The sequence below is a fragment of the Ambystoma mexicanum genome, chromosome 11 (assembly GCF_040938575.1).
Source record: "Ambystoma mexicanum isolate Mex_15411 chromosome 11, UKY_AmexF1_1, whole genome shotgun sequence".
Classification (NCBI taxonomy): Eukaryota; Metazoa; Chordata; class Amphibia; order Caudata; family Ambystomatidae; genus Ambystoma; species Ambystoma mexicanum.
In genome coordinates this window covers 841805092-841818171 of record NC_090934.1, presented here as the reverse complement: position 1 = coordinate 841818171, position 13080 = coordinate 841805092, and the positions used below count along the sequence as shown (strand labels likewise).

The 13080-nt window shown below is 47.6% G+C and overlaps 1 protein-coding gene across 10 annotated transcripts in view; it reads right to left on the bottom strand.

Annotated features, from left to right (window-relative positions):
* The window catches only part of VWCE (von Willebrand factor C and EGF domains), a 520650-nt gene that overhangs the window by 249755 nt on the left and 257815 nt on the right, over positions 1–13080 (bottom strand). The window lies entirely within an intron of this gene.

Here is a 13080-nt window from a genome sequence, read left to right as displayed (position 1 = left end):
TCTGAGGAGATGCAGCTGGTAGTGTGACTTCTTAGAGACGTCAGAGATGTAAGGAGAGAAGGAGAGTGTGGTGTTGAAGATGAACACAAGGTTTTTAGCCTCACAGGTGGGAGCAGGAAGAGGGCCAAGAGAGGCCAGCCAGAGAGTGACAGGAAAGGAGGGAACAGGTGTGCCAATGAGGAGAAACTCACTTACTGGCATTAAGGCAGAGATCACTGGCGGCACACCAGTCCTGCATAGCAGACAAACAGTCAGAGATGAAAGAAGGAGAAGACGTGGAGGAAAGGAGCCTGAAAATGAGCTGAGTGTCATCCGCATAGCACTGAAAGGTGGGGCAGAGAGCAGCAATGCGGTGGGCAAGAAGTTAGTTCCAGGTATTGGTTGAACAGCCAGGGAGAGAGGTTAGACCACTGGGGAACACCATAGGTAGAGATAGAGATAGAGGAAAGGAAGGAATCAAGTTGGACCTGGGAGGGTCGATCGGAGAGGAAAGAAGTCAGCCAAGCCAGGGCCTGATCGGTGATACCCAGGTTATCACGCAGGCGGTTGAGCAGGATGGCATAGTTGACCATATCAAAGGCAGAAGAGAGATCAAGTAAGATGAAGACACAGGGGGTGATGGAATCGAGGTTGGAGAGCAGGTCTTCACAGATGTTCAGGAAAGCAGTTTCCGCGTGTCTGGGAGCTCTGAAGGCAGACGGATGTCATGGAGACAACCAACAGTTTCACTGTGAAGATTAAGCTGGGAGATGGCCAGCTTTTCCAGGAGTTTGACCAGGAAAGGAGTGATGGAGACTGGGCGATAGTTAGCCAGGCAGGACGGGTTGGCAGAGGGTTTCTTAAGAAGAGGGTGCACAAGGGATTGCTTCAGGTGGAAGGGAAGACTCCAGTGGTGAAGTAATGGTTGCAGAAGTCAGCCAGAGCAGGAACCACGGTGTCAATGTGGTCCTAGATGGTTTTGGAGGAACAGGGGTGAACCTGTTTTGACGAGACCTTCATAGATCGGACTTGTCTAGAAACTTTGTTTGGGGAGAAAAGGGGAAAGGCAGAGAAGGAGGGGGGTGGCCGAAGAAGGATCAGAGGAAGAGTGGGGAGTAGAGGGAGGAGGGGGAGAGGAAGAGAGAGAGGACAGGATGTCCTGAGTTTTAGAGATGAAATGAGACGCCAGGGCCGTGCAGAGTACCTGGGAGGGGACAGGAGAGGTAGAGACTGCAGCAGGATTGGCCAGCTCCTTGCAGATTTGAAAAAGTTTGGCCGAGTTGTTAGATGCCATAGAGATGCAGGCTTGGATGTGGGCTCTCTTCTTGGTGCAGACAGAGAGCCGGTATTGCCTTTGGAGCAGACGACAGGCCTGTTTGTCATAGGATGTACCGGAGGCGTGCCATTTCCTCTCAGCCACCCTGCACTTGCGCTTAAGGGTGACAAGGTCTGAGTCATACCAGGAGTTGCACTTAGCTTTGGGCTTCAAGCGGATCCTCATGACAGGGGCAAGAATATCAAGAGTAGCAGATATAGCAGAGTGGAGCATGTGTGAGTCAGCCAAAGGGGGACGGGGTGAGTATTGTATTGGTACGATATCTTATCATGCCCCTTTCGGACCTCATTAGAGGCAATATATTCATTGATGATGGTGCAAGTCGACATCCCATCCTGCACTCACACTTTTGCCTTATGGCACTGTGTCTGCACAAAGATTATAATATATCATATATCAGATCTCTTCTGGGGAACTGTCCCATAATGCACTCCATGCAGAGTTTTGTGACTATACTGGAAGGATATTTGAATGTGCCTCTTGGACATCACTAGAGTGGTTGCCAAACATCCAGCACTATCTAGAGGAGTTTTGTGTCATTGTATTATTATGCATGTGCACTAAGTCATGATGGCATTACTTCTGTATAGAGGTGGCAGTGTAATAGCATGATTGACTGCTTGAACACGTACCTTAATTAATGTTGCTGATGCATTTACTGTGTCTTTTAGGCTGCTGCTGCCCTTCGTCTGCACTCAGCCGCTCCTGTGCTGATATTCATATCAGACAGAAGCAGCAATTTACTATGGAAACGTACACTTGTACATAATGCTCCCATTATTTGCCAAAGTTACTGTCAGACGTTAGCCGAGATTAGCCATTCATGTGTTATATAGCTCCAGTATATAGTTAGATTTAAAACTACTGTATCCAATCAATTTGTGCTTCTCATTGGTTTTTGCTCAATGTTCACTATTCCAATATGACCGAATGCTTAGACATAGATGTTAACTAGCGGTCACATGACACATGATCACATGACCAACAACTGGAAAGGCGTAGCTTGGCAAACATATTTATAAGAAATCGGGATGCGAACCAATATGTTGTTTCATCCTTGCCTGAGGACTCGAGTCAAGAGCGGAACACATGGCGTTTTTTACCCGTGGGGGTGAGTGCATTTCTTTCCTGGTCCGCCTACATTGGTTGTTTGCCAATGTTTGTTTTATACTGTTGTGATGCTTTATAACTAATAAAGTATTTTTTATCAAGTACAGTCCTCGTGTGCCTGGGCATTTTTGGGTTTCCCTGTGTGGCTAGTTTAGGCTAATGCCTACATGGATGTGGGAGACTGGTTTTGTATTTACTATGAGCCTAGCCAACTCTAGCCCAGGAGCACCAGCTATATAATGAGGCAGGGCGCTTTTGCACTTGGCCAATGTTCTTTTGACTATATATATATATATATATATATATATATATATATATATATATATATATATATATATATATATATATATATATATATATTACACGACCGTGTAGTTATGGCCGTGTAGTTATGGTTAAGTTGCTGTTTACATAGGAAGAGCACTTTTTGGGCGGCTTATAACTTCGCTCTCCCTGGACGAATCCTCACCAAACTTTGCAAAAAAAAAGTATACGGCCCACTCTGAATTTTTTTGTAAAGTTTGGTGAGGTTTGGTCCAGGGGGGGCAAAGTTATAGGGGGGGTCCCAAAATTTATTTTTTTCCTATGGACTGAATGGGGAAAAAAACTTTGCGCACAGTTTGCTGTCTGACTTTGGCAAAAATAATGGAGGCTGTGAAGATGATGCAAGTTTAATTTTGACGACTGTACACTAATTGTGACAATGTAACTGAAGTATTATATTTTTGCGCAGTTGTAATTTTCCTCCAATAACAGAGAGTGTACATTGTTCGCGTTTGCAAGCTATGACTAGAGTCACCGTTGGTGACCGTTATTTATTTTTCTTTCAAATGTTATGCTTGCCCACATAGCTTTGTGTATCAGTTTGCACGTTCTTTTGGTCTTGTGTAACATTATGACATGTCATTTTTGGGCGGTGGCAGTGAACAAAAACGAAGGGGCTACACATGTGATGTCATCAGTGATGTCATCAATGACATTTGTGATGTCATCTTTGATGTCCTGGGTGTTAGTGTTAGCAGTACACAGTGGTGCGGGCAGTTATGGTTGCTTAGCCTACCATAACTGTCGAATTTCAGGGGTTTTTCGATTGTACTTTGAACTATAATGTCACGTTTATAAAGTTTTTTTAGTGAATTTCACAGGTTTTTAGTAGTGCAACTTAACGATAACGTCCCTCAGACAAAGTTTTTTCTAGTGAATATAATAATAATATAATCAGCTGAAAAAGGAGGAGAAAAAAACTGCACTCCCCGAGAGCCGGTAGACATCTCCAAAGCAAAAGGAAAAACAGAAAGTTCACATCATAATAGATACGAGTTTTTTGGTAAGTAAAAATACAAAAAAGGATAGCAACAAACAAACAGAGGCAGGACGCCATGGGACAAGTATTGCGACACAACGCGTTTTGTGCTGCACTGAGCGCTTGATCACGTGATATATGGGATACATTACTCACCGTAATCGTATTTCTGATGCTTGTATCTGCTTAGATTCACATGCTGTGCATAGGCCGACATCTAGTGGAAGCTGCGGAGTATTACAGTTTGTTTTTCGAAACTCGAAAATGGGCGTCGACACAGGCGTGCCAGTAATACTATCCCTAGTGTGACGTCCACTGTACCCAAGATCCCTCACGCGTCTAGGATCCTCAGATTGTATTTTTTCTGACATGAGGAAGCATGAGGAGTAGCGGGAGTACAGATAATCCAAGCAGATAGACAGAAAGGTAAGACTACAAGCAATCATGCGCCTTCTCTCGGAGGGGAGGAAGGGTGGGTCGCATGTGAATCTAAGCAGATACAAGCATCAGAAATACGATTACGGTGAGTAATGTATCCCTTCTGAGGCTTGTGGAATCTGCTTAGATCACATGCTGTGCATAGATTAGCGAGCAGTACCAGAAGAAGGAGGTGGGATGTGAGAAGGGTCATGAGCAAACAGGTGTCTTAGAACCGCTTGTCCCACTTGTGTATCTGTCTTGGAATGAGTGTCAATGCAGTAATGCTGAGTAAAAGTGTGAATAGAGCTCCAAGTAGCTGCTTTGCAAATGGTGTCGAGGGGAACATTTGCAATGAAAGCCAGAGTGGCCCCAATGCCTCTAGTAGAATGGGCCCTTGGCGTAAAAGGCAGAGTTTTTTCAGAAAGAGAGTAACACAGCTGTATACAGTTGATAATCCACTTCGAGATAGCGCCTTTAGAGACGCGATCCCCCTCTCTGCCTGTAGCTACGGAGACAAACAGTTGATCTGTTTTCCTTAGCGGTCTGGTTTTATTTACATAGTAGAGGACCGCCCTACGCACATCAAGGGTGTGTAGTTTCACCTCAGCTGAGCTTTGCGGGTTCTGGAAGAAAGCCGGAAGCTCGATGGACTGGTTTACATGGAACTTAGATATAAATTTAGGTGAGAACCTCGGGTGTGTGCGTAAAACCAGTTTGTCTTTGTGGATAGTAAAGAAAGGATCCTGCACTGACAGAGCCTGAATTTCACTGACCCTTCTTATAGAGGTAATGGCTACTAAGAAGGCCGTTTTATAAGTCAGGTGTTTGAGACTACTTTTATGCATGGGTTCGAAAGGGGGGCCCATGAGTTTAGCTAGCACCACGTTGAGGTCCCATCCTGGCGGTGGGTTCGAAATAGGAGGGTGAAGTCTCTTTACTCCTTCCATGAAGGCTTTAACTACTGGTACTTTCCACCACGATACTTTGTTATGGGATGTGGTGTAAGCCGAGAGGGCTGCCAGGTGTACTTTCAGAGAGTTAAAAACCAAACCTGCGTCCAGCAGGTGGAGCATGTACGTTACAACGTTGGAAGGAGTGCAATCAACTGGGTTGATTTGTTTATTCTGGCACCAAATAACGAATCTCTTCCACTTGTCAAAGTAATAGTTGCCTTGTGTTTGGTTTCCTGGATTCTTTTAGGATGTCCATATACCTCTGTGTTAAATTGAGATGCCCAAACTCTGTGACTTCAGGAGCCATGCTGCGAGGTTCATTGAGTTGGGTTCCTGGTGCACTGTTTGACCTTGTTGCTGGGACAGTAGGTTGTACCAGGCTGGGAGTTTGATGGGCTCGCGCACCGCCATCCTGCGTAGGTGTGGAAACCATGGTTGTCTCGCCCACATGGGAGCAACTAGGATGAGCGTCATCGATTCCTTGTTCATCTTGTACACCACTTTCCTGATGAGAGGAGTTGGTGGAAAAGCGTACGCAAACATCCCTGACCAGTTCATCCACAGGGCGTTCCCTTGGGAGTCTGGCTGGGGGAACCTGGATGCAAATCCTGGGCATTGTTTGTTTTCGCTTGTGGCGAATAGGTCTATAGTGGGGAAACCCCACTGAGAGAAGAGATCTTCTACGATATCCCTGTGAAGGACCCATTCGTGTTCTTCTGGGAGGGAGTCTCTGCTTAGGGCATCCGCTAGGGAATTGAGCTCCCCTGGAACATGTTGTGATGACAGGAAGATGTTCCGTCTGAGTGCCCATATCCAGATTTTCTGGGCAAGCTTGGACAGATTTGGCGAACGAGTCCCTCCTTGTTTGTTCAGATAGAACATGGCTGTCGTGCTGTCCGTCCGGATCTGTACCGACAAGTTTAGCAGATGGGGCTCGAACGCCCGAAGCGCTCGGAATACTGCCAGAAGCTCTAGCAGGTTGATGTGGTTCTTGGCTACTGAGTGAGACCAGAGACCCTGAGCTGTGTGGTGGAGATGGTGAGCTCCCCACCCAGTCAGGCATGCATCTGTAGTCACCACTGCCTGTACTTCGGGATCGTAAAAGGGTTTTCCCCTTGCGAGATTTTCTCTTGTCCACCAGTGTAAGCTCTGTACTAGTGTTGGCGAAACGACCACTAGATCGTCCCACTGACCACTTGCCTGAGACCACTGTTTCGCCAACCATTCCTGCATGGGACGCATGCGCAGACGCGCGTGGGGGACCAGGTAAATGCATGACGCCATCATGCCCAGTAACCGCATTGCTTTGCGTACCGTTATTTGTTGACCTGACTGATAATGTGGAATTTGCAGTAGTATATTCCGGATTCTCTCTTCCGAAGGGAAGGTCAACCCTTTCTGAGTATCTAGGATTGCTCCTAGGAACTGTTTTGAGGTGCTTGGCACCAGACTTGACTTCTTCTCGTTGATGGAGAAGCCTAATTCGTGGAGGAGGTCGATAGTCCTCTGAATGTTTGACCTGCAAATTCCTGGGGTTTCCCCCGTTATGAGCCAGTCGTCCAGATAAGGGTACACTGGGATTGCCTCCCTGCGTAGGTGTGCAGCTGCCACCGCCAGTACCTTGGTGAATACCCTTGGTGCTGAAGCTATCCCGAAGGGCAGTACCTTGAATTGATAGTGGCGACTGTCTACCTTGAAGCGCAAGTATTTTCTGTGTGCTGGGAGCATGGAAATATGAAAATAAGCATCTTTCATATCCAAGGTTGCCATGTAATCCCCCTTTTTTAGGAGGGGGATTACCTCTTGTAGCGTAGTCATACGAAACTTTTGGGGCTTGACATACTTGTTGGCAGGCCGTAAGTCCAATACTGGGCGCATTGTTAAATCTTTCTTTGGCACAAGGAAGTAAGTTGAATAGATACCCTTGTTTACCTGGTGTCCTGGGACGAGTTCTATCGCGTCCTTTTCTAGCAGAATGGCGATCTCCTCGAGAAGGATCTTCTGATGTTCTAAGGAGTGTATTCTTTGTCGTGGAGGGTGGTTCCGGGGACGCTGCAGTAATTCTATACAATATCCTGTGGACACTGTTGACAGCACCCATCTGTCTGAGGTGATCCCTTCCCAAGCCTGGGTGAAGTTGGAAATGCGTCCCCCTACTGGGGTTGCGTGAGAAGGGACCCTGAACTGAGCGTCACTGCTTTGGCGGAGGCGTGCCGCCTCCCTTGTTGGGGCTGCCTCTGCCTCTTCCACGACCTCTCTTGTTACCCTTGCTGTAACTTTGGGTAGACTGCTGGTTGTTGTTCCATTGTGTACCCTGTCCTTGGGCATAGTTGCCTCTTTGTGAATTTTGGCCGCGTGGGCGACGAAAATTACTGTTCCCCCTCTGGTTCGGGGGTTTGTTGGTAAGCTGGCCAAGGGATTTGAGAGTCTCGTACTCGTCCTTGGCATTCTTAAGTGCGTCTTCGACCGCTTTCCCAAACAATAGATCTGGTTCCACTGGCTTGTATATTAATGAAGCCTGTGTTTCTGTTTTGAACCCCGACTGCCGTAACCACGCATGTCTCTTGATAACAGTACCTTCTGCTATCAATCTTCCTGCGCTGTCTGCAGCGTCGAAAGTTGATTTTAATATGCAACCAGACACGGCTCTCCCTTCTGCCGAGATCCGAGCCAACTGGCCCTTTAACGGTTCAGGAGCAGAGGCTATGAGCGCCGCGACCTCTTCCCATTGATGGCAGTTGTAACTTGCCAACAGGGTGGTGGAGTTTGCAATCCTTGCTTGGTAGGCGGACGTTGAGGCTACCTTCCTGCCAAACCCGTACAGTCTTTTGCTCTCCTTGTCGGGAGGAGCTTCTGATGACGATAAGGGTGTCCCAGCCCTCTTCCGAGTGTTGGTAACCACTAGGGAGTCTGGTTTAAGATGACCTCTTATATAAAGAGGGTCAGATTGGGCTGCCCGAAAAAGTTTTTCGACTCTGGGGTTGACGGCTCTGGTGAGGTTAGGATTCACCAGGGATGGAGCTATTCTACGTTGGATGGATTTAAGGATAGGTATGGTCTGAGCGACCGGCCTCCTCTCTCCCACCAACTCTTCTGCGAAGTCCCTTTCCTCCTGTACACCATGTGTGTCGATGTGAAAATGTTCTGCTGCGCGAGCAAGAACTTCATTAAGGAGCGGTTGGTTATCAACTGGCGAGTCGGTAACTGGGGCTTCGCTTTCTACCGGGGAATCTACTCTGTAAATTTCCTGCTCATCTTCTACCTCCTCCAGGTCCTCATCCTCCGCATAGTATTCAGACCCGGTTCGTTCCTCCATAATTGTAAACTCCTGGTCCCCTTCAGGGAAAGGTTTTCCTTGGTATCTGGGGTGTGGAGTAGAGTATGGAGTAGAGTAAGGCTGCACCTCGAAGGGGTCAGGTCTTTCGACCCGGGCCTTTTTACTTAGGGGGATAGGATCAGAGGAGCCTGAGGGTGTGGCCCCTTGAGGGTCATACGAAAGGAAATGTTCTGGGTTTTTGTCATAAAAATCAGCTAAGGAAGACATCCTTGACATGACCCTGTCTATGTCCTCACTGGACCATTCTTTGGAACAGGGTATGACTTTAGTAGGCAGCTTAGAGGACTTATCAAGGGTACCCTTGCTGGATGTTGATGTCCCAGTAGATTTATGTTTATCTGTCTGCTTGGGGTGGAAGGATGGTCTTACAGGAGTGGAAGGCTGAGATTTCCGCTGTTTCCCTCCCTCCCCGTGCATGGAAAAATGTTTTCCCTGCCCCTTGGAGGCCCCAGAGACTTTCGACGCCTGGCGCCGAGGGTCGGGAGAGGTATCTTGTTTCGAGCGTGGGGCCTCGCTGGTGTTAACTGCGCTCTCGGTCTCTTGGAGCGCGGCCTGGGGGTGGAAGTCGTCTTCGTCTTCCGACGATCGAACTTCCGTTAATCTAGGGAGCGAGGCACTCTTGGCAAGAGTGGATGATTGCCTTGCGACATGAGGCGATCTCGATCGAGAGCGCCCAGAGGACACCAAGTCGGACCGTTCTATCCGTGCCTCTTTCCGAAAAGTCGACATCGTCGAGGTTCGGTTGGACTTAGTGTGCTTAGTGTGTGTAGGGTGTGTAGCGCTTGCGTCGCCGGGGGTCTTCCTCATAGCCGCCCTTCCGGACAACCTTCCGAGGTCGGGGACCTGCGCTCGGCAGTCTTTCGACGCCGTAATGCCCTCGCCGTCCGAAAGTACGGCGTCGCTGCCATCGCTGAAGGCGCCCTCCGCTGCCATGGCTGCCTGCCTGGCGTGGTGGGCCCAACGCTTTGTCGAACGGTCCTTAAGTGTTTTAGGTTTAAACCTACTACACGCTCTGCAGTTCGCTTCGGGGTGGTCCCTCGGCAAGCAGAGGTTGCACGTGGCGTGCCTGTCGACCCAAGGGTATTTGCGGTTGCACTTGGGGCAGAATTGGAAAGGGGTACCCTCCATACGCACCTTGAGGCAGCGGGCTGGTAAGTGTAGGAAATATATAAGGTGTACCTATATACCAAGAGTGAAGAGTATGTACCACCCCCCACTCTCCCTACTTGCAGGGCCGAGGCCAGCGGCCTACTAGGCCCGGGCCGAGGCCAGCGGCCTTCCGAGGCCCAGATCCGTCGTGCAGCAGCCGACGGTCGATGTCTTCTCCAGCCGTCGTCGAGTGTCGAGGGTCGACGTTGGGGTGGGGAAGGATGTTAATAAATAATTTTACTTCAATAATTAGCAAAAGTATGGCTAAGGCCAGGGAACTCCGCAAGATGCTTCCGACCAGTATGGCGGAAAAAAACAATCTGAGGATCCTAGACGCGTGAGGGATCTTGGGTACAGTGGACGTCACACTAGGGATAGTATTACTGGCACGCCTGTGTCGACGCCCATTTTCGAGTTTCGAAAAACAAACTGTAATACTCCGCAGCTTCCACTAGATGTCGGCCTATGCACAGCATGTGATCTAAGCAGATTCCACAAGCCTCAGAAATATATATATATATATCCAGTGAGTATCGTAGAACAAAAACCTTGAAATTCATTGACTTTTTTTAGTTGAAATGACATTGAGTTGCCGATTTGCACTCCAATCAATTTTGCACACTTATATGCAGTAGTAAGCTTTTGAAATGTTGCTTCTCGATTATTTCGATTAGTTATCTGGTGTACCAGTGATGTCACTGATTATGCCCTAAGTGATATCATATGAGATGTGGTTAGTGATCTAATTTGTGATGTCATCAGTGTGCGTAGGGGCTTCACATTGGGGGTCTCATAGTTAAGGCGGCGTAGCTCCCAACACTTGTGTAATTGTAAGTGTTTTGTTGCATTAAATCGACAACTTAATGTCACTCCAACTGATTCTTTTTTCACTGAATTTCAAGCGTTCTGTTGTACCTCCCACCAACTGTAATTCTACCTTTTTTTTCTCCTGATAACAGAACTGATGTCATATCCTTTGTTATGAATATATGTTGAGCTTCGCAACATGGTCTACACAGATGAAGATGGAGGCTGTGTAATGTCACGGATAACTATTGGGGTACTGTGATGAGTAAAAGAGAGGTGTAGGGTAACACAACAGATAACTAATAGGGTACTGGGATGAGGAAGTGGGAGGTGGAGTAATGGAACAGATTACTAATGGGGTATTGAGACGAATAATAGGGAGGCGGGGTAATGAAACACATTACTAATGGAGGACTAGGAAGAGGAACAGCGAGGTGGGGTGATACAAAAGATAACTAATAGGGTGATCGGAAGAGGGAGGTGGGAGTATTGCAACAGATTCTGCATGGGGTGCTGGGATGAGGAAGAGGGAGGTTGGGATAATAGAGTACTGGGATGAGGAAGAGGGAGGTGGGGATAATGTAATGGATTACTAATGGGGGACTGGGGTGAGGAGGTGAAGGTAAGGCAACAGGTTGCACATGGGGTACTGGGACAAGGAAGAGAAAGGTGGGAATATTTATTTTATGTATTGGAAATTTGTATGGCGTCTTTATACAAATATTTGCAGGCACCACAAGACAAATTGGGGGGAGGGGCAGACATAGGAAAGAAAGTAGAACGACAAAACGGTTATATTGGCCTTGTGACAATCCTACCATGCAAGTGCAAGACAAGGTGGTAAGTGCAGGTGGGGGGGAGAGAAGGAGAAGTGCAGGAGTGTGGTGCCCAAGGGAAAGGGGTGAGCAAGTGCTGGGGGGGCCAAGACTGCAAGTGCCAGGGGAAGATGAGGGGACAGGGAGGATAAGTGCGGTGGACAAGGTGGACCAGGTTAGGGCTAGTCCAGGGAAGGGTGGCTCAAGTCTAATGGGGACAGGGAGGGAGGAGCCAGCCAAGGAAAGGGATCTACCTCCCACTCTCTGCTTGGAGAAGCGTTTGACCTGCAGAGAGTTGTAGCCAGAGGACCAAAGGACTCGAGCAGGGAGATATTTAGGGAGGGAAAGCTGCATGTAGCGAGGTCCCAGGCCCCAGACAGCCTTGTGGATGATACAGAGGGCCTTGAATTTAATACTTGCGGTCACCGGGAGCCAGGGGAGAGATTTTAGGGCTGGAGAGATGCAGTCCCTGGACTTGAGGCCAAGGATAAGTCTTGCAGTCCTATAATGCAACAGATTACTAATGGGGTACAGAGACAAGGAAGAGGGGCTAGGGGCAATGCAATGGGTAATGTATGGGGAACTGGGAAGAGAAAAAGGGAGGTGGGTGTAATGCAGTGCTAGGATGAGGAAGAGAGAGGTGGTTGTAATGGAGTACTGGGGTAATATAACAGATTACTAATGGGAAGAGGGAGGTGTTGATTATGTAAAGGTTGTTTACTAATGGGGTTCTGGGATGAGGAAGGTGGGGGGCAATCCAACAGAGTATGAATTGGGTACTGGAATGAGGAAGAGGGAGTTGGGGTAATGTCAAAGATTACTAATGGGGTAATGGAACAAGGAAGAGGAAGGTAGGGGGAAATGCAATGGATTATCTATGGGGTACTAGGATGAGAAAGAGGGAGGTTGGTGTAATGGAGTTATAGGATGTGAAAGTGAGAGGTGGGGGTAATGGAATACTATGGTAATATAACAGATTACTAATGGGAAGAGGGAGGTGTTGATAATGTAATGGATTACTAATGGGCCATCTGGGAGGAGAAAGTAAGAGGTAAGGTAATGGAGTACTGGGATGAGGAAGAGGGAGTTGGGGGTAATGTAACAGATTAGTAATTGGGTACTGGGATGAGGAAGAGGAAGGTGGTGATAACGTAATGGATTACTAATGGCATACCGGAATGTGGAAGAAAGAGGTGGGGTAATGCAAGGGATCACTATTAGGGTACTAGAGTGAAGAGGATGGAGATGGCAGTAATCTTTGTTTGTTTGTTTATTTATTTAATATGGTGCACAAAACCCAGTGGTAACAGGGCGCAATAGAAAACAGGAAGATAAGATTACATAAAAGCTTAGTTACAAGGTAAGGCACGATTGCGTAAAGAGCAGATCATTACATTGCGTAGAGTCTGTTGAGAGGGCAGATATACAAATATACATATAGTAATTTGCATTTCAGCAGCTCAGTTTATGTATGATACTCTGCCCTGACAGTCTCCCATTGATTGTCCCATTTAGCCCATATGTGCCTTGCCATTGATTGCCTCATTTAGCCCATATGTGCCTTGCCATTGATTGCCTCATTTAGCCCATATGTGCCTTGGCATTGATTGTCCCATTTAGCCCATATGTGCCTTGCCATTGATTGTCCCATTTAGCCCATTTGTGCCTTGCCATTGATTGCTTCATTTAGCCCATATGTGCCTTGCCATTGTTTGCCTCATTTAGCCTATATATGCCTTGCCATTGATTGCCTCATTTAGCCCATATGTGCCTTGCCATTGATTGTCCCATTTAGCCCATATGTGCCATGCCATTGATTGCCTCATTTAGCCCATATGTGCCTTGCCATTGATTGCCTCATTTAGCCCATA